We start from the raw sequence: 25,523 nt of genomic DNA, 5'->3' as shown, positions 1-25,523 counted from the left end.
GTCTGGAGATTTGAACTGTGGCTGTCACGTGAAATCCAGCTTCTTTTGAGCAGCACATTAATGCTTCACCACGAAAGTGACCTGAAGGCATAGACTTTTGAAGTGGAAAGTGGTATGGGAGATTCGGCCTTCTTGTAATATCTAGAGTAAAGTAGTTAGCACTTTGAATTAATGAGCCTCTGTAATTGGTAATATTGTTGATCTTCTGATAATCAGTTCTATTTTATTTCTTCTTTGAACTGACTTGTCTATAAGATAAATAATGTCGTGTTATCAGAAAATTGTAAATGGGTATCTTTGGAGATATACCAGAAGACTTCAAAAAGTTTGTTAAAAAATGGAATTAAAGTAGGAGATTATTTTTATCCCACAAAACTGAAATAAATGCATAATATTCTTTTTTTTTTTTTTGGAGAGGTTTTCGCTATAGGGGACGTGTGCTTGCCAGACAGACAGAGAGAGACAAAGAGACAGAAAGCGAGAAATCACCCCCCCAGGGGGGATGGTCACACCGCAATCCCTTCTCCTTCATTCTCCTCTTGGGATCTTGGGCGGGCACGCACATGCACCCGCATGAGTTTTAAGCCACTAGGTCCGGGATGCAAACCACGGTCGACACGTGGGAGTCCAGCGACATAGCTATTACGCTAACTGCTGGTTCCCAATGCATAATATTCTTGTAAGTGCATTTTCCATGGGAACTTTGAGATTGGTCATAAATAAGGTTTGGGGAATCACTATTGATTTTATCTTTATCCAGGGACCCACCTATGTTGCAGAGGATGAAATTACATTGCAAAGAAGTAAATTATGTTGGAAAGAATTAAGAGCTATTTAACAAGGACTTAGAACTACAATAAATATGGAAGTGTCTCAACCTAGATAAATGCTTATATTTAGTCTTTGGTTTTTTAATTAAACCTATATCCTTCATTGATTGGTATCACAATACATAAAACATGCCTAACATTAGAACTTTTTTTAGAAACAACTTGTTTTAGGTTCAAAAGATAACATCTATTTTGAGTGAGAAGCATGAATTCAAAAGAGTAGATAAAAATGTGCAAATGTCAATGAAAAATAAAAAGCAGTCTTTACTCTTGAACCATAATAAAAGATCTATAAAGAATAAACACACTTTTTATTCTTTTTTTTCTTTTCGGAGAGTTTTTTCTACAGGGTGTGTGCACTTGCCAGAAAGACAGAGGCAGAGAGACAGAAAGCGAGAAATCACCTCCCCAGGCAGGATGGCCATGCCGCAATCCCCCTTCTTCTCCATTCTCCTCTCAGGATCTTGGGCAAGCACGCACATGTGTCTGGCGTGAGTTTAAGCCACCAGGTCCAGGACTCAAACTGCGGTCTACTACATAGGAGCTCAGCGGCATAACTATTACTCTAACTGCTGGTCCCACAACTTTTATTCTTGATGTAAATGATCTTGAGTGTGACTAAAAGGTGTTTCATTGAAATTTTCTAATATCTTTAGTGTATTTTCCAAATAAGAGTAGTTTGCATGATAAAATATGTTTAAAATGAAAACTTACCTGAATATAGTTTACTATTTGGTATTGTCCTAAACATATTTGGAAACTTAGGCATAATTAAACTATGTTAACTGCATCATTTGCCATTGTGCTAGGAATGTGCTAGGGTGAAACTTTCTCAAGGGTCCTTTTCAGTAAACCTTTGTCTCCCCTGCAGAGAATCAAATTGTGTAACTTTTGTATAAACTTCTAATTTAGTGAATTGGTCAAATGACTAAGCAGTAGCTTCCAGAATCACTCAAGTGTTTTATATGTCTTTTTTTTTTTAAAGAAATGTGTTTTCTCTGTTTAATTAGTCATTTGTGTCATTCACTTATCAATGAATAATATAAATTAATGGATTTCTTAATTTTTAATTTTTAAATTTTATTTATTGTTATTTGACTAGACACACACACACACACACACAAAGAGAGAGAGAGAGAGAGAAAGTGAGAGAGAGAGAAAGAGAAAGGTAGAATGAGAAAATGAGAAAGCAAGCCACCAGGTCCAGGACTTGAACCTTAATCATCCTTGTTGGAGTCCAGCACCTTAACCATCACGCCACCCACCAGCCACTGAATGAACTAATTTTAAGATTTTTTTTGTTTCATTTGCATATGATATTGGTTCTTATTTGTGGGCTAGTTGGGGTGATTTTTCACTTTTTCTCACTTTCTCTGGTGAGCACGCATGCTCTGTAACAGACAAAAAAAATGAGTATGAATTAAACTTAGTAATTTTTGATTACTTAAAAATATATATGTATGTATTTGAACAAAACACCCTGAAGGATGAAACTAGAAGAAATATGAAGTAGCTATCCTGTGAGTTTTCACAGTACATGAGATTTCTCTTCTATTTTGGATTACTGATGTATACTTTTGTGACTTAATAGAGATTAAGAAAAAAAAAAAAAAAAAACTACTGAGGATTTGAATAAAAATACCAATGCTTCAAATTTTATTTTGGTAGAAAATTAGTAGTTAGTATTATTAATATTAGTAGCAGTTGTCTGAGAACAGAATAATATGAGTTTCACATTACTTCTCTTCATTAGAGTCAAATAAATTAAGCAAAACACAATTATTTTAATTACTATAATTTGTATTCTACAGGACCCCATAAAAAAGAAGTGTTATAAATAAAATTTAGTTTATTTTTGATATAAGGTAAGATTCTTGATTCAACTCAGTGGGGCAGTCTTTCTGTAATTTCTTTTTTTTTTTTTAAGACTACAAATCAGAGGTAACATCCAGCAATGCTGTAAAATACTTTCTGAGCCACTTATTTTTTAAACTAATTGAAATAATAATATTTACTGCCTTTTTGAATGTTTATTTACCTTAGTTTTTAGTATTATCTTTTCTTTAAGGCTCCAGGAAATACATGTTTATTAACACTATTTTTATATAAGTTAAGCTATAGTATATATATGGGATAGATGGCCAAAATTTCCCACTCCAAGATTGACAATATAATAAAAACTTTTTATTTATAAATATTTTATGTATTTTCTTACCTGTTATGCATTTGTAATTGATTTATTTTATTTAGGTATAAGATAAAACATATGGATTTCATTCATATTACTTTATTACATTCTAGATAAGTTATACTTGATCCAAATTTAATAAAATATTCAGATATTGTCTGTTTGAACAAACATTGCTTAAAAATATAACTATGTTTTGCCTTTCTCAGTCTGAGATCTTGTCTTGAATGCCAGACTGTCAAATTTCACTTTCTTGTTCTGTTTAACCAACTTGAACCCTCCATGGTTTATTGGCCAAAGAATGCACCCTAATAATATATTTCTTTCTATTCTATATGTCCTCAGAAGACTTTGAGGGGTTTATACTATAGAAAGTAACATTTAATACATATTTACAAATGATCTCAGTCTCCACAGGGAAAAATCTCAGATTTTTAAATAAGAGTCCATGACTAATTCTCATATGCAGTCAATTATATCCTGTCCAGTTGTGCATCCAGCAAATCTCAATGTTAATATTGAATTGATCGATAAGCGTTAATTGATGAATTAGTTACAGCAGTTGAAGAAATAAGAGCTTAATCATATATGTCTCAATTGCTTCTGAACAATTACTTCTGAACAATTACTCAGAAAACTAATTTCCATTATAATTTTGGACATTACACATGGTAAGTTTTGTTTGAACAAACACAAAAAAGCAGTATTAAGTAGTTGGTCTTGTACAATTATTTGATATTAGATTCAAGATATTTTAACTTTGCTTGATCTACATATTTAAGGCTGCTTAGAAAAAGGATAAAAATATCAATTAGCAGAGGGCAGCACAACTTGTAAAATATTTTTAAAAGCTGTTGGGAGCTCCAAGATTCATAAGAAAACCAACTCAATGTTAAAGAAGTCATTTCTAAGAAAGAACTAGGGAATATAACAGTCAAAATAGCATGGGGGGGGAATAAAAGAACATGACTTAACAAATTAGTAACTTCATCACTCAGGTAGGCAACCAATCCCTCATTGGACCAGAAATACCATGGGGTTGGGACAAAGTTCACTCAGAAATAGCTTTCTGTAATCTCTTTTCTCGCTTCTTAGGAAAAAAGACAGCCAAAATAAAAGCCTAATAAGAATTCACCTAAGACACTTTATCCTCAGCCATGCTGCATTGAATAGAAAACACTGTCTTTAAAAGCTCTAGGCTATAGTATGAGGGTAGATATCTAAATCAGACCTTGATGCCCAAAGAAAATAGCTGAGACCAGTTCAGAGACCTTTAAGCAAACACAGGTAACTCACAACTACACCACAGATTTGAGTCCAGAGACTATAATATTTTACTTTAAAAGCCAGATGTCATTGTGATAGGTTTATTTAAATCTTACACATGGTTTTGGAAGTACAGTGGCAGAATGAACAGACCATGAAGGGAATAGATCATAAATAAGACTTTCAATAATTATCTCCATTGTAGCAACAATTTGACACACTCATGCTTAATATTCCACTGTTTTCCATTAAAATATAAATTGTTAAATATCTACTTTCTCAGGGCAATGGTTTTCTATGTGTGTCTTCCTTGGCATACTATGGGCTGGCCACGAAAGAAGCCAGATGCTGATACAATGTTCGGGTCCCATCCTTATCCACTCCCATTTAATGAGAATAATATTATTAACTTTAATTATCAGGTTTTTAGCTACTTCATTTGAAGACAGGGTTTTGAGGGTTTGTTAGTATATTACTAACTATACTTATTGTGTAAACACTGTGTATTAAGTAACGGGTTAAGTGTTTTCTATGCATTTTATCTTTTAACATTTCTGTATTAAAATTTTAATAATTTTATTTATTAATCTAAATTATTATTTATCCATCTGATAGCTATAATCATTAGATTGTAAAGAGACTTTACCTAGCATGACACACACCTCAGTCCATCCCAGTTGAAAACCCATGCACGTCCTCAGCAACAAATAATAAACCATATTCACGTCCCACAAATGCCTTACCTCTCCATTTTTTCCCCAGATTTCCTTTCCTTTCCTATGCTCATCCCCTCCCCACCCTTTCCACTTTGGCTCTAGTGTCTATAAGCATTTTTAATGCTTTTATATCCTCCAGTCTTTCAGTCTCTGCCATAGAGTGCTGACAGTTGGTATATGTTAAGGGGAGACAAACAATGTCTTTCTTTCATAGCCTGACTTGCTTCTCTCAGCAACAGATCTTCCATATTTGTCCACTTTCTATCAAATTCCAGGGCCTTGTTGTTTTTTTATGGCTGAATAGTATTCCATGAAGTATATGTGCCACACTTTTTCAACCCATTTATTCATTTGTGGACATTTGAGTTGGTTCCATGTCTAAGCAATCATTAGAGATACAGGTCTGTAGTTTTCTTTTTTGTCATATCCTTATCTATTTTAAGAATGAAGGTACATGGGAACCAGCAGTTAGCATAATGGCTATGTCGCTGGACTCCCACATAGTTGACCACAGTTCACGTCCCGGACCCAGTGGCTTGGAACTCACGCCGGGCGCGTGTGCGTGTGTGCCCAAGATCCCAAGAGGAGAATGGAGGAGAAGGGATTGCAGCGTGACCATCCTCCCCTGGGGGGTGATTTCTCGCTTTCTGTCTCTATGTCTCTCTCTGTCTGTCTGGCGAGTACACGTGCCCTATAGCGAAAATCTCTCCAAAAAAAAAAAAAGAATGAGTGTATATGAAATCCCTCTCTTGCTTCAGTATCTCAATTCCTTTATATCAGACCACTAGAGTCATATTTAGAAGGTTGGACCTACCTGCATTATCTACCTTTCTTAAGTGAGCTGCCACATTAAAAATAACTGATCTTTACAGTAAAATACATCATACTCATATATCCAGGGTTGTGTATAGCATATAGATAAGGAGGTGTCTTGGAGCCATTTTTAAATTATCATCATCATACTGTTTTATCTTTAATGAACCCCAAGCCCCATTTATCACACAGTTGGAATCTCTGTTCACTTTTCATCCACTCATAATGTATTTCTCAGCCACTCAGTCTAAATTCCCTCTATGCTCAGTCACTCTTCAAAAACTGCTTACTTTATTTAATCATAGTATTTGATTACTTTAGGTCTTCTCATTCATGTATGTTCTCATTTGTGTATCTGTCAATTTCAACGTATGAAAATTAGAGAATCTTGGTCAAATTTTAGTGCAGCTTTACCCCTAGTATATAAAACAATGGCAAACATTAAATAAAGCTTTATTGACGAAACGTAATTTCCAAACTTAACATTTATAGAAGAAAATTATCTCCAGAACTGTAAGTCAATATTTTCAACTGCTACCTATATTTTACCATCAATGTCATATCTGGTCTGCAGAAGACGTTGTATATTTCTGCAATACCTTTGTCTATGTTACCTACACTATCTCTACCTGCCTTATTTACTGTAGTTAATGGACTATTGACCCCATCTGACATCTAGCCCAAAATTGTGGGAAAGAAACCAAAAGTAACCTAGAGTCAACAAAAAAAGATAAATAATCTTTTTACAAAAAGCCTCACTTTCCATACATGCTAATTTTCTTTCTTCCCCAATTTTTAAAATACTTTTAAATATTTGACCTTGGGTAACTAAGCCACCGCACATTGTCTCTTGAATTAGTTCTGAATGTTTAAATGACTGTCACTTTCTCAAAAAAAGGGAGTTCCATGGAAAACTCAAAGAGAGCCGACATATGTGATTATTGCAAAAAATATTACTCCAGTCTGCTTAGGAAATAGGACTTGATATTTATAAATATTGTCTAACTCTAGAATTGTAGTGAAATAATAGTTTCCAAGTTAGGAAGATATAAGAAAGGGAAATTATGAGAAATAATAATAGGGAAAGGTAATTAAAAATAAAACTAGAAAACATATTTTCACAGTATTTTTTAAATATTTCATATATAGCTATAACTTTTATGAATAAAAAGTAATTTCTTATAATAAAACCATAAAAATCGGTTCCCAGACACGTAGCACATGCTAGTTGATGCTGCCGCTCAGCAGGCTGAGGCCACACAGCAGGCCCAGGCACGGTAGCACATCTCTGTAATTACAACTACTCAAGAGTCTGGGGCAGGAAGAGCACAAGCTCAGGGCCAGAGTGGGCAACACAGCAAGACCCTAATAAAGCAGGATCTTTAGTCTCAGTTACTCAGAAGGCTGAGCCAGGAAGGAGAATCACAACATAGTGAGACTCTGTCTTTCAAAACTAAATAAAAAAATCTAATTTTAATCCAGTTTAAAAAAAGGATAGACTCTAAGTGTTCACAACACAAAGTAATGGTAAATATTGAAGACAATGAAGATGTTTATTGTCCTGATTTGATCACTACATATTGTATATATTTTTGTAGCCATAAAGATATATAACTATTATATGTGAATAAGAAATAAAAAAATAACTGAAACCACCAGATGGCATAACGGTTACATCACTGGACTCCCATGTAGTCAATCACAGTTCAAGTCCTGGACCAGGCAGCTTAAAACTCATGTGAGTGCATATGTATGCATGCCCAAGATCCCTACAGAAGAATGAAAGAGAAGGGATTGCAGCATGTCCATACCTCCTGGTGGGGTGTTGATTTCTTGCTTTCTGTCTCTCTTTGTCTCTCTGCTGAGTGCATGCACCCTAGAGCAAAATATCTCTCTTAAAAGAAAAATAACATTTATTTGTTAACAAAAGCATTGGGTTTAATTTATAAAAGAGCACCTATCTACATCTGTACAGAGATGTGTAAGTATATGGGTATAAATATGCATTTGTAATATATGTGTGCTTTCTTTGAAAGAAAGAGTTTTTTTACATTTTTACTATTTTTTCTAATTTTTGTCTGAGATTTTTAAATTCATAAATCCATCTGAAATGTAGCAAATTGTTTAAATGGATAATAAAATCAGTCTAAAATGCTATCCATAAGCTGAAATCTCACCAGTGAATGCTTCATTTCTCTCTTTCTTGCTCATTTCTCATTTAACTTGTGTTTGTTTTTCAATTTTTAGCCTTTTGAGGGTTTTCTTTTTGCATTTCCGTTGTTGATATTAATTTTGGCATCACACTTACTGAAGATACTAGGTAATTCTATAATTTATTGACCATGCACAACTTCTGGAAGATAAATATTTCAAAAGAAAAGGTTACAACACAATGTCATGCACCTGAGTACATGATTCAGTCGTAGAGTTTCAAGTTGAATATCAAATTATATTTGATGTTTTTTCCTGAATAACCTCAAAAGTAATTTCCCATTGCTAATCTTTGTCCATAGCCATGCATCAATGATTGCTTCTTTATTCCAGAGAACAAGTAGGTGTGCACTTCTCTTATATGTGGAAAAGCACAATAATCATAGTTAACAACTTAACCTTAGCATCCCAGAATCAATATTTTGTTGTTGTCAGGCTACATCTTTTTCCTTTTGTGCTCCAAACTTCTATTTATTCAAAAGGCAACTCAGTCCACAAATAATGAAGGTTATATCATAGAAATAACACTCAAAGGAACCATCTGGCATAGGCCTGATAAACAATTTCATCCACTAGTCTGTTTTGAACTGTTCTCCAAAGGTTTTTATGACTTATTCTAAGTCCATTTGTAGGCAAATATAGTACACAACAATCAAACTAGAATAGTGATTATAAGTTATCCTGAAATTACACACATTGAAGTGGGGAGTTGGGAAAGGCACCTTTGTTAAGTTCTATATACAGCTCAAAACTAGGAGGCATTAATTCACTTATCCTGCAGTGAAAGTGCAAAGTAGTGGGATTTGGAGATAAATGCTTCAGCAAAGACTACAGATAATTTGAATTTTTAATTAACAATTTGAAAGACCTAACTGAAGACTCCCATTTCTAAGAAGCCCTATTTGCTTAAATTCCTGAAATCTCTTCCTATAAGATACAGCTTCACTAATATGGGTTTAAGGATTCCATTTCTTAGAGTCTCTCATAAAGTTTTGATCAACATTTGGAGTGTGATTATTAAATCACGTTTTAGGGGTCAAAGGGAAGAAATGGCTAGAGAGCTCAGGTGAAGGGTATCAACATAATATAATGCTATATAGAGATAAATCTCTGAGCAAAGAATTTATGTGGGAATGTGAATTGCAATTTTGGGATATGCAAGCCAGAGAAGTATGTGTGAAAAACAAAGAGAAAGATTGGGGCTTTACTGGATGAAAGAGAAAGCTTATGTAAGTTTATTTTTTAAAAAAAGTTAATTGGTGTTGGCTGTGTTTTGCAGGATCTCTCAGAGTTCTGTTTGTTTGTTTGTTTTTTGGTGGGGTGAGGAAATATATCTGGAATAAGTTTTATTGAAATTCATATAAAAAGAAAATGAATCCATCAGAACTAACATCATAAACAGTTTACTTTATCTGCCAACAGAAATGTTAATCAATTGGAACCTACACATCCTAAATTTATTTCCTTGCATAAAGCCAGTTAAATTAGTAGGTTAGCAGCAGTTAGTAGGTAAGATATATTCTTAACAGTACAGTTAGGTCTTGTTAGTTTTCTGCTGAATTCCAAAAGAGTTTCTGGAACAGTCATATATGATGTGGATGCCCTTTATAATGGCCTGCTGACTCCATTTTAGTTGGATATGACATGAAAGACTTCATATTCCACAATCAACATTTTTTTTCTTTTGTTTTTAGTTTGCCAGAGGGCACATGAACTTGCTAGACAGGTATAGAGAGACAGAGAAAGAGGGAGAGGGATAAAGGACACCCCTAATGGGGCATAGTCATGCTGTAAGCCCTTCTCTCTCTCTCCACCTTTTTGGAATTTTAGGCCCACAAGCACATATGCCCAGGATGTTATTCAAGTCACTACTAGGGCTGAGATTCAAATCATAGAGCTGACCATGGGGAATCTGGTTCCCTTAAACACTAGGCCATGGGACAAACCCAATAATCAACTTTTATAAGAGCAAATCTAAATTATTCCATCTGTCAAAGATGGAATATCACAAGAAAGCATACCAGACAGAGAATGGTATTGGTGCTTTCAGTGTCAGGGGCATGTGGTCTCTATGTTCTGACATGTGATCAACTGACCGCAAATACACTTAAAAGTGTACTTAAGTATGACTTGCAAAAACTCACTCCCACAATGTGAATAACCTGAAATTTTTTTAAGGGAAAGTAGTCAATACATTAGAAGCTGTAGAGAAAACTATGCATAGTGTTTTACAATTCTCAAAATTTTTAAGAAAATATTATCACATTTAAAGCAATATAATATGAAGCCATGTAATAAGTGAGAATTCTGTGTTACATAGATGTAAGTTAAAATTTTAATGTCAATATTTTTTGAGAGAGATTTTTACTATATGGTGCATGTACTCACCAAAGAGACAGAGACAGAATGTGAGAAATCTCCTCTTGGGGGGATAGCCATGCTGCAATCCCTTTTCTTCCTGGTGTGAGTTTCAAGCTTCCAGTCAGAAACTTAAACCACTTTCAGCTGTGTGGGAGTCCAGCAGTGTAACCATTACACCATCTGCCAGTCCTGATGTCAAAATTCTTAAGTGTGTAATCTTTGCTCACTTTATGCTTTTTATGAATAATATAATGTAACTGGCAAGAATGTGAATAATGATAAGAACATTAGGCCAAATAAAACAACTCTTGACTTAGGTATGAAGAATTTTTATTTCAAAAGACTATAGAAAATAGAAAAAAGCTCTGACCACAAGATCTGTAATCATCTCAAAATTAAACAGAATAATTCTATTGATTTGGTTCCTTTTTTTTTTTCCTTGCCAGAGAGATAGAGAGAGAGAGAGAGAGCAGAAGTTGGAAATCACCTCCCAAGATGTTTGCCATGCCACAATTCCTTCTCCTTGATTCTCCTCTCAGGATTTTGGGCAAGCATACACATGTGTCCAGTGTGATTTTCAAAGCACTGGGCTTAAAACTTGAACCCTGGTTGGCCATGTGGGAATCCAACACCTTAACTACCACACCACCTGCTGGCCCTCTTTTGTCTTTCCTTAAGAGAAAGAAGTAAACAGGACTAGTGGAAACCTTGTTGAAAGGAATAAGCAGTGAGGGCAAGCAGAAAGCATGAATAAGGCAAGTTATTAGAGAATGCTTCTCTCTGTGGTTAGCAATTCTTGGAATGAGCTTTTGGGTTGGTATTCTGTACATTAGTGTTTCTTTAAAATTAGGGATAAACACACCAGAGTTTAAGGATTAATGGAGAGGACAAAAGCATAACTAAAGTCTAGTTAGGACAAGTTATTGGGTTAGCTTTTGACAGATAGCTGGAAAGGTCTAAATGAAATATTTTTATGCACAATCTTGGTTACCTATTATTATGTGATACTTATGAAAACATGAGAGTGTAAAAGCATCATTAATTTGATTTTATGAATAAACCTTAAATAATAAAATTAAGAACTACCCCTTTAGCTTAGTAGTTAAACCCTGTGCATAGGCATCTTGATCCCACATGGTCCACTGCAGTTCAAATCCTAACCCCAGCACAGTGAAAAACACACCAGGAGAATGTGTTTTCATGCCCCCAATTCTGATGAGATGGAGAAATTGAAGGATAGAGACTGTGGTGTGATCACGCCTTATAGGGGAGTACTTGCTCTCTGTCTGTCTCCATCTCTGGTGAATACACACATTCTCTGACAATTGGGGAGAAATATTATTAAATGCTTTTCATTTTTGAGCTAGCCCTATAGCTTTCTAGTTAAAGGGATCTGGATCCTACATGGAAGGCTGTATTTTTAATCCCAGCCCAAGTGGCTTGAAAAACATACCAATGGTTGTCCATGTGTCCCTACAATCCTGACAGGATGGAAAAGTAGAGCAAGGATGGTGGCATGACCATGCATCATGGGTGGGGTTGGAGAGTGTTTTCTCCTTATTTTTCTCTCCCTCTCTTTTCATGTCTTTTTCTCACATATGCTCTGTAGCAATTAAAGTTTTAAAACAAAGATAGTCATTTTTAATATTTAAGTTTGTTTTGCTATTGGCATGTACCTATTTAAATATTTATATTTCTATAGTACAAAAACAGTAATTCAGTTGAATTAATTGTAGTATAATAAAAAAGTTATCAGGGCCAGCAGGTAGTGTGGTGATTATGGTCACTGGACTCCCACGAGGCCAACTGTGATTCAAATCTCAGACCTTGCAGTTTGCTTTCTGACTTTCCCTCTCTCTCTCACTTTCATGCTCTGTCCCTCTCTGGTCAAACTAAAATAAATAAATAAATAAAGTTAAATAAAGTAATTATTTTTAAAAGTTATCAAAAATCCATTTAAATACTTGGTTGTAACATAAATGCTATTTAAGAATAAATCTTTTCAAAACTGAAATTTTCAGTTCATAAAAGTATGATTCTTATTTAAGGTAACACATAAAATATAATATTAAGTATGTTATCCTCAAAAAAATCATGTTTTCATCAACTTTTAGATATAAAATAGTTTTTTAGTGAATCAACAGGTATTGTAGTGGTTGAGGCACTGGACACCCATATATTCAACCATGGTTCAAGTCCCAGATCTGGAAGCTTGAAACTCATGTCAGGCACATGTGCATGTGGGCCCAAAATCCTTAGAGGAGAATGGAGAAGAAGGGATCTCAGCCTGGCCATCCTCACTGTTGGGTGGTTTCTCACTTTCTCCTTTTCTGTCTGTCTCTGGTGGGTGCAAGTCCCTATAGCAAAAAAATCTCTCTCCAAAAACAAACAAACAAACAAAAAAGCTTTGTTGCTTTGTGTTTAAATTAAGTTAACACAGCTAACATAAGAACTTAATAATATGAAGGAAAAATGGCATTTCTTTTTCACATAAATGGTAGTCATCTGTATTACCACTATAACTGGAAAATAAGTGCTTCTTAGGCAAAAATGCAGTTCTAAATTAACACATAAATGTAAAATGATAAATCTAATTTTTAAAAAATATTCTTCAGGTATAATTTTATCACTAGTAATGCTGCTTAATGTTTCTTCCTATAATATTACAAGACTGCCACCGTAAATTTACTTATGAACTCCACTGGTAAAACCACAGGATCATACTCCTGAGCAGCCACCTCAGAACAGCTATAGCTACAGAATTGTGGTGAGATTGTATAATGTTGAAATTCTTGAGCTGCTAAGGTACAGAAGGTCATAAAAGGGTACATCAAAGTTGTTGGAAAATAGAATTAAAGTTTGAGTTTATTTTGTTGTAAAAAATGAAATCAGTGAACAGTTTCATCATAATATGCATTTTTCCATAAAATTTTTGAAGATTCCCCATATAACTTGTTATTTTAAACTTTTTATGCATTCTCCAGGTTTACAGGCAAAAGAACAAATTTTAGAGTTCAGAGATATTCTGGATTACCATTTTCTCCTAAAACAGCTGTGGGGAATATATCATCTAATAACCAGGAAAACACCATGAAGAGAGAGAACTCACAAATTGCAAATATCTACTTTAGTTGTAAAATGGCCTGTCCTCTAAAAAACTTAAGCAATTCTCTGATGAATATAATCAGGCTTTAAAAAGTGAAATCACAAATAGATAAAAGTTGAAAATTAATGTAGTGCTATTTTATGAAAAATATAAAATCATAATAAAATCACAAAATTGAACATTGTTATATGTTTATATAAAAGATAATGTTGAGATGTCAAGATGTTTAATGATGTGCTAGTAAAAATATACTGAAGCATTGACATAACTTACTAACCAATATAGCAGAATAAAAGAATTGATAATTTTCTCAACTATTCATTGGAATTGTATATGTGGAAAGTACATGAAAAATACTTCCACATGTTAAAGCAGTAGTTACTACTACAGTGCTTAATTTTCTTTCTTCAGAATTGTTTTCTGTATTTTTAAATAATTTGAAATTAGTATACTTTTTTATCAAATTTGTTTTTTGGAATTGAAAGGGAAAGGATAAACTATTGTTTAATATATTGGTTTTCAGAATTCAGACATCTTTGGGTTCTAGAAATGCTATTAGGGTAGACACTACTAATGAACACCATAGACTAGCCTTTGTTCCATGCATGTAAGACTGCACTTTCAAATGTCCTTAGTCTATTTGACTAACTGGCAAATAGCTAAATGTGAATATGACATATGTCACCTATGAGGCAAATAAAGAACTGCAAATATAAGCTATCTATGCTCTCTCTTCCCCTTAAGACTTGAAATCTGAAGCCATATATTCAGAAGTTGGATCTAGATCTGTTGCAGTGGTGGCTTACCATTCTGGATCCATGTGGAAGACTGGAAGTTTGGAGACCCACCAGGCATGCAAGCATGTGCCTATGATTCTGGCTGGCTGGGAAGTATTGGAGGAGGTATGTGGCGTGCAACCCTGTTAAGAAAGCTTGTCTTTCTTTCATTATCTATCTCTGTCTCTGTCTCTATACTCGTGTAATAAATAAACTAAAAAGAAACAAAAAAATAATTACCTCGGTGGATCCTCCATCAGCCTGGTTCTACCTGGGTCAGCCTGAATGACAACGTAGCCCAGGACTTCCTAAAGCTTGCATTGAATGTGCATAAATGAGAAGCAAATCTCTTGTTGTTTTAAGGTAATAATATTTTGGAGGCTGGTTATTGCCAGTGTAAGCTTAAACTATACTTCACAATATAGAAGTTAATAGTAGAAGTGTTATTGTTTTGCAGATAAAATTTAAAATAAGTAGTATTGACAAAGTATTCTAGCTAAATAATTTATTTTCACTAAGCCTAAGGTTTCTCATATTTATAATAATGCTAAAATCATTAGTTATCATCACAGTATTGTGAGGAGTTTCAAATTAATTGTTTTATATAAAGTTCTTAATGGAGTGCCTAACAATATAAACATTCCATTAACTATTACTCTTATTAGTATATGATCAATGCAACTGCCTGTTATATTTCAGTTTGGTTAGAGTTTATTTGTCCGGGAAACTAAATAATAGAATTTAAACTTACTTGAGTAAATGAGCTTCATGGAGTATAAGACTAAGATCGAAAAGTAACTGTATAGAGAATCCAAGGAAACAGATACATTTAGAATCCTGTTAATCATGGATTTTGTTATCCGAACCCACATTTCATATGGAGTGAGAAGAGGCAAAGCCAAGGTCATCACCTAACAAGACAAGGCCATAGACTGTCTCCAAATTGGCCAAAATTGGATAAAATTAAGATATAGCTTGGGCTAGTCAGTGGCATGGTGGTCGAGCGACTTTTAAGGTAAAATTAGATCTAGGGCATATTTTATTTTGTATATGATAGTCTACTACCACATATGGTAAGTTAGAAATATACACATTGGTAGCTGAATCAAATAAGACCCAGCAATCTATTCTTCATGGGGGATCTTGCAGCTCATAAAGGAACTCCAAATATGTACCAAAAAGAGGGAGCAATGGGTGAAAATCAGGAACACTAAAAAATTATTTATATGAGGCCAATGGGTATGTATCCCCTTTTATTCACAAGACCTAATACATAGTTAAGTTTAGTTACTAAGTATTTACTTCCTAGACAATAAAGGAAGCAAAAGAATCATTTATAGAATATATATTATTATTACCATAAATATATAATAAGAAAGTTTTGTTTCTGGTTTATGGTTTTAGCAATAAAGCATGTGGACTTATAAGAGAGTCAGAAGGAGAGAAAATGATAAATCAACCTCCAAGGGGTCTGGCCACATCACAATCACTTCTCCATTCTCCTCCTGGGATTTCGGGCACATTACACTACACACATATTAGCCTGGCTTGAGTTTCAAGCCACCATGCCACCTGCTGACCCTGTTTTTTTTTCCTTTCCTTTTCTTTTTCTTTTCCTTTTCTTTTCTTTTTGTTTTTTTATGATAGACCAAGATGTGTGTATGTGTGTTGCACTCCATACCCAGCTGTCTTAGCCAGGGTCTTTTTTTGTTACTAACACTGGTTTTGAGTTCATGATTCTCCTGCCTCAGTGTCCTGAATAGCTAGGATTACAGGAATATGCCACCATGCCAAGTTTTTAGGGTGAGCCAGGAATTGAACCTGGGCCTCCCATGTAGCCTCAGCTTGTTTGGCAGCAGATTCTATCACGACATTCTACTTCAACTGGGTTGAGTTTTTTGTGTGATTTTTTAATCATTAAAATTGAACAAACTCTATAGGATTAAATAGTGGAAATGTTGAAGCTTCAATGAGGTCCCCTGTAATAAGGAATTTGGAACTCTCGAGTAAAAGTGTTTTCTAAAAACAAACAAAATTATGAAAGGAAGAAAATGAAAGAATGAATGGAACATCATTTCTTAACTCTTCGTGTTTTAAGAGTCCTTCAAAATGCTTGCAGGATGAAAAGCAACTAACCAAACCCAAAGATAAAAGCCTAGAGCAAGATACAACCTTATGAAATTTTAAAACTACAGAAATGAAGAGAGGTTTATGGGAGATTCTAAAAAGAAAAAGAAAGACATCTTGAAGTCTCAAGACTATCCCCAGCAAGGGCTTTATGCTGTGACTCATCCCCATTCTCAGCTGCCCAGGAGCACAGGCATGTGTGGGTGTGTGTCTGACCAATACAGGAAGGCTCCAGGTCATAAACTAGGGACCTTCCCATATAGGTCCAGTTGCATTACTGCTGTGCCACTATCTGATTCCTTGAGTTTCCATTCTCTCATGTTTCTAATCAGGATGAACCACAAGAGATTCTTGGAAATTGTGAAGGGCGGAAGGAAGGGAAGAACCATTCTAAACTTCAAATACTGCTGTATTTCTATTGCCTCACATCATTGTCACAGACAGCCATGGTTTATAACTGCCCTATGTGCTTCTGGATATCTATTTAGCTTCTTTGACTGTTGGGCCAGTGTCTGTGTTCTATTCCACTGTGGAGTGGCCCCAGCTGCTTCACAGCATCCACATAACCAAATCAGAGACTTTAAGGGCTGACAGGGATTCAGAACGTTGTCACTGGCTTCAACTTTTGTCATGGGATCCAACTTGATGTTTATTGCTCCATCTTCCCATATATATTTCTTTCCCAACTGCAAGCCCTGTGAACTTTAGACTCCAGCATCAGATATGAATCAACATTCTTACAGAGATTGTTTAACAAACACTAAAATTCCGTGATCTCAAATCCTATAATAAAGCAATGCATGTGTAATTATGTATGTCTCCAAGTGATTCTGCTTCTCTTGAAGACTGACATGCATGAAGTATAATTATAGCTAAATATGATATTAGTGACTTACTTCTAAATACACACTGGGATATTGCATATATTTAGGCTACTTCATGGAGCATAGTTAATAATAATTAATTAATCTGTATTAATAATTAAGCCATATTCTAAGAATGGTGATTTAGGTATACTTTCAGAAGTACTTACAACAAACTGGCTCAGTATCTTTCACCTTCAAGAAATATACAGTTGTGGGACCAGCAGATAGCATAATGGTTACATCACTGGACTGCCATATGACTGATCACAGTTCAAGTTCCAGACCCAGCAATCCAAAATCCCAAGAGGAGAATGAATGAGAAGGAATTGTGGTGTGGCCATCCCTGGGGGATGATTTCTCATTTTTTGTCTCTCTCTTCTCTCTCTCTCTCTCTCTGTCTCTGGTGAGTGCATGTACCCTATGGCAAAAATTTCTCTCTCTCAAAAAAAAAAAGCAATAAAAGAAAGTACACAATTACATTTATAATAGATATTGTCTCTCATTAATAAAATTTAGTGCTTTATTATTCACAAAATGAATATTACTAACATGTTGTCCAAGATGAAATCAGTTATATTTAAGATATAAGTCACAATTAAAATAATTTAAGGTATGCTCTCTTTTCTTGAAAAAGTGAGTGTAAAATTCCCCCGAGTTTTCTACCATATTTTAGAGTGTGCCTAAAGCATGGAATTGTGTCTAGATCAAATTTTAAATAATTTATTTTTCTAGGGACCAGCAGGTTGCGTTGCTGGACTCCCATGTAGTCAACTGTGGTTTGAGTCCCTGATCTGGTGGCTTAAAACTCATGCTGGACACCAAAATCTTGAGAGGAGAATAGAGAAGACTTTGCGGCATGGTCATCCCCCAAGGGGATGATTTCTCCTTTTCTGTCTCTGTCTCTCTGGCAAGCACTTGCACCTTATACCAAAAATGTCTCTCAAATAATAATAATAATAATAATAATAATAATAATAGTAATAATTTGTTTTTGTGAATGTGGAAATTAAAGTTTATTGATTCATTCATTTATATTAACAATTCTTAACATTAGGCGATTTTTACTTTCCTGAGGACATTTGGTGAAATTTGGCAATTTGGAATTATTAAATTTGGTGGGAATTTGGGGGGAATCAGAGGGCAAGTTCTACTGGCATCTAGTGGTAGAAGAGCCGTAAGTGGATTGGATAGACATTATTTTCCACATCACTCAAGTAATTCTGTTAACTTGAAGAATAAGTAAAACATTTTTATTAGGGCCTCATGATTCAGAGTTTCATTGGCATGCTGAATTTTTAACTTCTTGCTAATAAAATGAGGCACTTTTAGTTCATTATTTTTATAATCATGGTTTGATGGAAAAGCCTAAAGCAGTGGACATTGTGAATCACTCAATTCCAAATGTAATGTAAAACAAATGAGCACATTAGTAGTAAGAAGGCATTCAATCTGTCAAAAAAATAAAACACTAGTTTAAGCTCATAATATATGTATTTTAATTACCTGTTGGTTCAGTTTCCTTGAAGGGGTAAAAATGAGAAAAAAAAAAAAGGAAGAAAGAAATCTAGGCTGAAAATATAACGTAATGACTTACTAGCCCATTGGCTGTGTTATCAAAATGTTTACTTTTATCATATGAATAGACAGTCTTGGCTGATTACTCTGTCCGCTTTCTAAGATTTATACATTAATATTATATCACAATTCCATAGAATAAATATATGGAGATCCTTTATGCCTATACCTGTAAAGAGTCACACAATTTTAAAGTAAAATTCTTTGGAAGACACTTAGTTATGTTGAAACTATTACAATTCAAATCTGAGAATCTCCATACATCAAAATGCTTTTCACATGGCTCAAAAAAATAAAAAGGGAGAGATAAAGAAGGAGCATCAGGGCACCAGGAGATGGCGTGATAGTTATGTTGCTGGACTCCCATATGATCGAACACAGTTCGAGTCCTGGACCTTGTGACTTGAAACTCATCTTGGACACATGTGCATGTCTACCCAAAATCTTGAGAGGAGAATGGAAGAGAAGGGATTGCAATGTGGCCATCCTCCTGGGGGTAGGGTGGGGGTGATTTATTGTTTTCTATCTCTCTGTCTCTCCAGAAAGCATGCACACCCTATAGAAAAAATACTTTCAAAAAAGAAAAAAAAAAAAAAGAAAGAAGAAGAAGAGAAGAAAGAGCAACAGGGAGATTCTGCAGTCTCAGAGATGGAAGAGAAAGAGGTAACACAGGGAGACCCCACAATCCCACGGATAGGAGGTAGGAGCTGCTGCTCTACATGCGCTGAGGTCATTCTACCCCTCATACATCCAGAACCAAAGGTAGGGACAGGGGCAGGGACTCCCACTGGGCCTGCTGTAGCAGAGAATGGGGCTTTTCAGCTCTCATGGAAGTGGTCTGCTGCCTTACATTCTACCTGTCAGCACGTCCTCCATCCATCTTGGAGCAGTTAGGTTTGGGTATACAAGAAACAAAGACCTGAAGATAAGATACTGTGGAATATTTTCCCCCATAACTCCCTTATCAGTAAAAGGAGTGAAACTCTCTTCTGAATATCTAAACCCTGAATTCCTACTTTGGATTCCACATGCACCCAAAGCAGAGAAGGGAAATTGGCACATTGCTTACACATTGCGTAAAGATGTACAGGAGCACACAGATAAAGAAATGTGGTCCAAAAAAGTAGGAAGACATAAGTATACCACCAGATGACTAAAAATCAGAGCAGAGCCCAAAGAAATAGGAGAAAAATCAGGAAATAGTTCCCCTTCAAAGGATCATAACTCCTTACCGACAATGGATAAAACACAAAAGATTGCAGAAATATCAGAAAAATAATTCAGAATATTCATCATAACAATACTCAACAAGAAGCAAGAGAAAACAGAGACCCAATTACAGAAGAGAAAATTCTTCCATAACACAAAGAAGGAACTCCATAAGGAGATAGTCACACTGAAAAAGAATCAAATAAAACTGGAGATTAATAAGACATTGCAGGAAATCAGATCCTTCTTTGATAGTGTCAAGAGTGCAAAAGAAAGATTTTCCAGCCTAGAAGACAAAACCTCTGCTTGAGTCTAAGCAACTGAAAAGAATAGAAGAAGAACCATTAAAAATGAGGAAAATATACAGGAAATCTTGGACACCATTAAGCAGCCAAATAGCTGCATAATAGGTATTCCATAAGGTAAAAAGACAGGTAAAGGCATAGAAAACATCTTTCATAAAATATTGGGTCATTGGGAAAGTCATAATACACTTTTACTTAAAGACAGAAAAATACATCATGACTTTCCAGACGACCTAATTCATTAGTTGGAAATTTTCCAAATTTAGGGAAGCATACACACATGCAAATTCAGGAGATACAAAGGATACCAAATAGATATAATAATTTCCTCTCCAAGGCACATCATACCAAAACTGGTAAGATTCAAAGCCCAAACACAAAGACAAAATTCTAAAAATAGCAAGAGAGAAGTGCCAAGTTACACAGTTTACAACACAGATTAACAATCTCTAAACTCAAACAATGCAAGCAAAGAAAGAATGGAAAGACATATTTAAAACTCTAATAGAAAAGCGATTTCAGCCAAGAAATAATATACTGAGCAAGATTACCCTTCACTGGGAAAAGAAAATAAAATGATTCCCAGATTGAACAAATGCTGAAAGAATTCACCATAAATAAACTGGCTCTTCAAAAAATACTTAAGTGCCTACTATACCAGGAAAGCTAAAGAGATTTAAATAGAAGAGAACACAAAAACAACTGGAAAAAATTGTTAAGTCCACACATATTGATAATAACATTTAATGCTGGTACTAAGTATACATTCAACAATTTTACACAGAAGCAGGTTTAAATACAGATCCATCAATTATTTGACAGTTGTCTCCACAAGTTTCAACTTATATATTTATTATAACCATCACTCATTGTATAAAGCGAGAGGTTTTCCTAATCTTACAGCTGAGTCATGAATCAACAACAACCAAAAGAAGGCTAGAATCAATAACTTTGTAAACCCTATAAATCACCAAATCACTAGCTTTAACCATGTCTTCACTTTAAACATCTTTCCAATTTTTTTTTTTTGCTTTGTTTTTTCAAAACCATTTCTTCATGCACAGTGTAGTACTATGGTCTTATAAGTGCTCACAGTTTGTGTGAAAGTATCTTTTTTCTATCTCTTCCTAATGAGCTATTGTTATGTACAATTTTACCTCTCTCTAACTGAACCAATGTTTGATACCCACAGATTATGTCTGATTATAAACTCTTATCTTCCTCAGTCCTCTATTTGAAAATTACAAATTCTTCATTCACTGGCTATGTTAAGATTATCTTTGTTAATGTACAGGATAGTTTTCTTCCCTGTTTATTAATAAATATGTTTTTCTTCAGAACCATATCTCACACTAAAAAAAAATCATAGACAATTCAGCATGTACTTGAAGAATAACCGTAGGAGAGCGTTTTGAATATTCGCAACATAATGTCAATTGTTTATTATACACCATATACATGCTTTTAAAGAACATTCTGTAACCTATAAAGATGTTTAATGATATCATAAATTACAATACAATTTATATCATAAATTATTATCATATATATTATATATATATATGTAAACTATATATAACATATTTTACTTTTTTTATTTGGAGGTATATTTCACTTTTGGCATTTTATTTTAGAAGTATAGTCGTAAATGTATACAAATGTAGGACCAGCAGATGGTCTAGTGGTTACGTCACTGGACTCCCACATAGTCAATCATGGTTCTGGTCCTGGACCTAATGGCTTAAAACACATGCTGGGTGCTTGTGTATGCATACCCAAAATCCCAAGAAGAGAATAGAGAAGGTATTGCAGTATGTCCATCACTCCTGAGGGAGGGGTGATTTCTTGCTTTCTGTCTCTTTGTTTCCCTCTGCTTCTCTGGAAAGTACACAAGTCCTATAGCAAAAATATCTCTCTCAAAAAAAAAAAAAAAAAACAAAACACAAATGCATACAAAGAATCTATTATCTTTTATAATAACATCAACCAAAAACATTGTTTATATCTAATATTAGATTATTAAGCAGATTATAATCTTTACAGTGAAAATATGAATATACCTTAAAATATATTTAGAATATCTTATTTAACATAAAACTGCCTATCAAAATAATTCATGGCAAAATCAAAATCCACATTTAGTGTGACCGCTTATTTGGTAAAAGGTAAAATGAAAGAAAAAAAAAGAAATAAAATGGCAAGGTATGCACACATTCATATAAATTAAATCTGGAAAGAAAAGCAAAATGTTAATAGTGTTTGTGTATGAATAGCATGAGGGATCTGGCTACTTCATTTTGTTCTTAATTTACCCTTTTGTGGGAGTCATGGGACCTGCACATGGGGAAGCCCTGAGAAACATCACTACAAGACTTTGAGCCAGGTACTGGACATGAAGCAGGAATATGATTCATATTTGTAGTAAATTTCTCTTTGGTTTATCTTTAGCACTCACAAAACAGGTCTAAGCAGAACAGATTTGTGAATGAAATGAATATCCTCACCTGACACTAGAAGACAGGGATAAAAGGAAGGTCCAACTGCATTTGATGTAGGAATGCCAAGTGCAGAGAAACACTGGGCTAAGCTCATCCTACAGTGTTTAGGTCCAAGAGACAATGATCTCTGTCTCACTTGAGTCACAATGCTCCAATCCATCTGAGACTCTTGATCAAAAGAGCAATTTGTGTACCAAGTTAATCTGTGACATTACACTTCTGCAAAGTTTGAGTAAAGGAAAGAGAGAAGAAAAATCTATCTGTAGTCTTTTTTTATGTTTTAAAGAAATAACCATTATGATTTTTGATTAAGGAATGATCATCAAAGATTAAAAAACACAAAAGATCAGAAGTCCAATACAATAGTATACAATAGTATATGAGGTGTTTGGGGCTTAATACTGATTTAGTCCATTTCTAACTTTTGAGATTTTTTTGGGGGGGTAATACTTTTTTTACTGTAATTGTACAGAATAAGTTATATAGCGAAAGAATGATAACATTTGCTAATCCTGAGTGCATGGGTTATCTACAAATGACATTATTTAGGTTATTTGGCCTCTGCAAGTTGCATTTTAGACTTAAAATAATGCTGATCTCACTACTACAATGTGCCTCCTTTTCCCATAAGTACTTGTCCTTATAGAATGATTCTACAGGGACACTGGTAATTGTTCGTTTCTTTAATGTAATTGCCATAAGAATTGCCATTCTCGGAACATTGAGAGGAGAGTTTCAGAACACATTGGCCTCAATGGTTCAAGGATCAGTGTAGTTCTTTACTCAGAGAACTATTACCACTCTAAATTTTGACTCAGGTTTGAAAATATAGAGGGGCTAGTAGAAGAAGGATAAAAATTGCTGTGCAAGTATTAGCACAATAAAGTCAAGTTCAAGATATTAATATTATGTAAGTTTGCACTGAGGTAAATTCACTAAGTAAAACCAAAAGAAGGTACTATAAAATGATAAATTTAAGAAGTCCGAAATTAAGGTTAAAATGCTCTGTTTTTAAAGTTTTTGCTAGAATGAAGGTATGCTCACCCGAGAGAGGCAACAGAGACTCAGAGAGAGGGAAAGAACAAAGCATCCCCGTGGGGAATGGTCATACTGCAATCCTTTCTCCATCTTTCTTCCTTTCAGGGTTTTGGGCACACACATACATACATGTACCTAGCATATTTCTCAAGCTACTGGGTTTTGAGTCACAATGCTCCAATCCATCTGAGACTCTTGATCAAAAGAGCAATTTGTGTACCAAGTTAATCTGTGACATTACACTTCTGCAAAGTTTGAGTAAAGGAAAGAGAGAAGAAAAATCTATCTGTAGTCTTTTTTTATGTTTTAAAGAAATAACCATTATGATTTTTGATTAAGGAATGATCATCAAAGATTAAAAAACACAAAAGATCAGAAGTCCAATACAATAGTATACAATAGTATATGAGGTGTTTGGGGCTTAATACTGATTTAGTCCATTTCTAACTTTTGAGATTTTTTTGGGGGGGTAATACTTTTTTTACTGTAATTGTACAGAATAAGTTATATAGCGAAAGAATGATAACATTTGCTAATCCTGAGTGCATGGGTTATCTACAAATGACATTATTTAGGTTATTTGGCCTCTGCAAGTTGCATTTTAGACTTAAAATAATGCTGATCTCACTACTACAATGTGCCTCCTTTTCCCATAAGTACTTGTCCTTATAGAATGATTCTACAGGGACACTGGTAATTGTTCGTTTCTTTAATGTAATTGCCATAAGAATTGCCATTCTCGGAACATTGAGAGGAGAGTTTCAGAACACATTGGCCTCAATGGTTCAAGGATCAGTGTAGTTCTTTACTCAGAGAACTATTACCACTCTAAATTTTGACTCAGGTTTGAAAATATAGAGGGGCTAGTAGAAGAAGGATAAAAATTGCTGTGCAAGTATTAGCACAATAAAGTCAAGTTCAAGATATTAATATTATGTAAGTTTGCACTGAGGTAAATTCACTAAGTAAAACCAAAAGAAGGTACTATAAAATGATAAATTTAAGAAGTCCGAAATTAAGGTTAAAATGCTCTGTTTTTAAAGTTTTTGCTAGAATGAAGGTATGCTCACCCGAGAGAGGCAACAGAGACTCAGAGAGAGGGAAAGAACAAAGCATCCCCGTGGGGAATGGTCATACTGCAATCCTTTCTCCATCTTTCTTCCTTTCAGGGTTTTGGGCACACACATACATACATGTACCTAGCATATTTCTCAAGCTACTGGGTTTGGGACTTGAACTGCATAGTTGGACATGTGGAATCTGGCTGCTTTAAACACCCGGCTTCTGAACTAGCCCTGCCATAAATTCTTAAATACTTAATTGTTAATCTATAACCTAAAACATATTTTTTAAAAGGTCAACATAAGCACAATGGAAATAGAAAACTTTAACTTGCCTCTATGAGTTTGTATTAGAGAATGTAACTTAAAGAAAATATGTTGAAAGATTGACTACTTGAATAATAATGCATATCTTTAAAATATAGATTGAATTATATATTCCCTATAGAACCGTATTAAATTTTAAACTCCTCTTCAAATTTTAAACTTCCTATTGAGTCTTCACATAACATTTCAAAATGTCAGCTATACATTACAAAGAAAATCTCAATGAAATTTTGAAAAAAATACCACAAAG

Source organism: Tupaia chinensis, unplaced genomic scaffold (genome assembly GCF_000334495.1).
Source record: "Tupaia chinensis unplaced genomic scaffold, TupChi_1.0 Scaffold000032_1, whole genome shotgun sequence".
Classification (NCBI taxonomy): domain Eukaryota; kingdom Metazoa; phylum Chordata; class Mammalia; order Scandentia; family Tupaiidae; genus Tupaia; species Tupaia belangeri.
Note: the sequence above shows the minus strand (reverse complement) of the source record.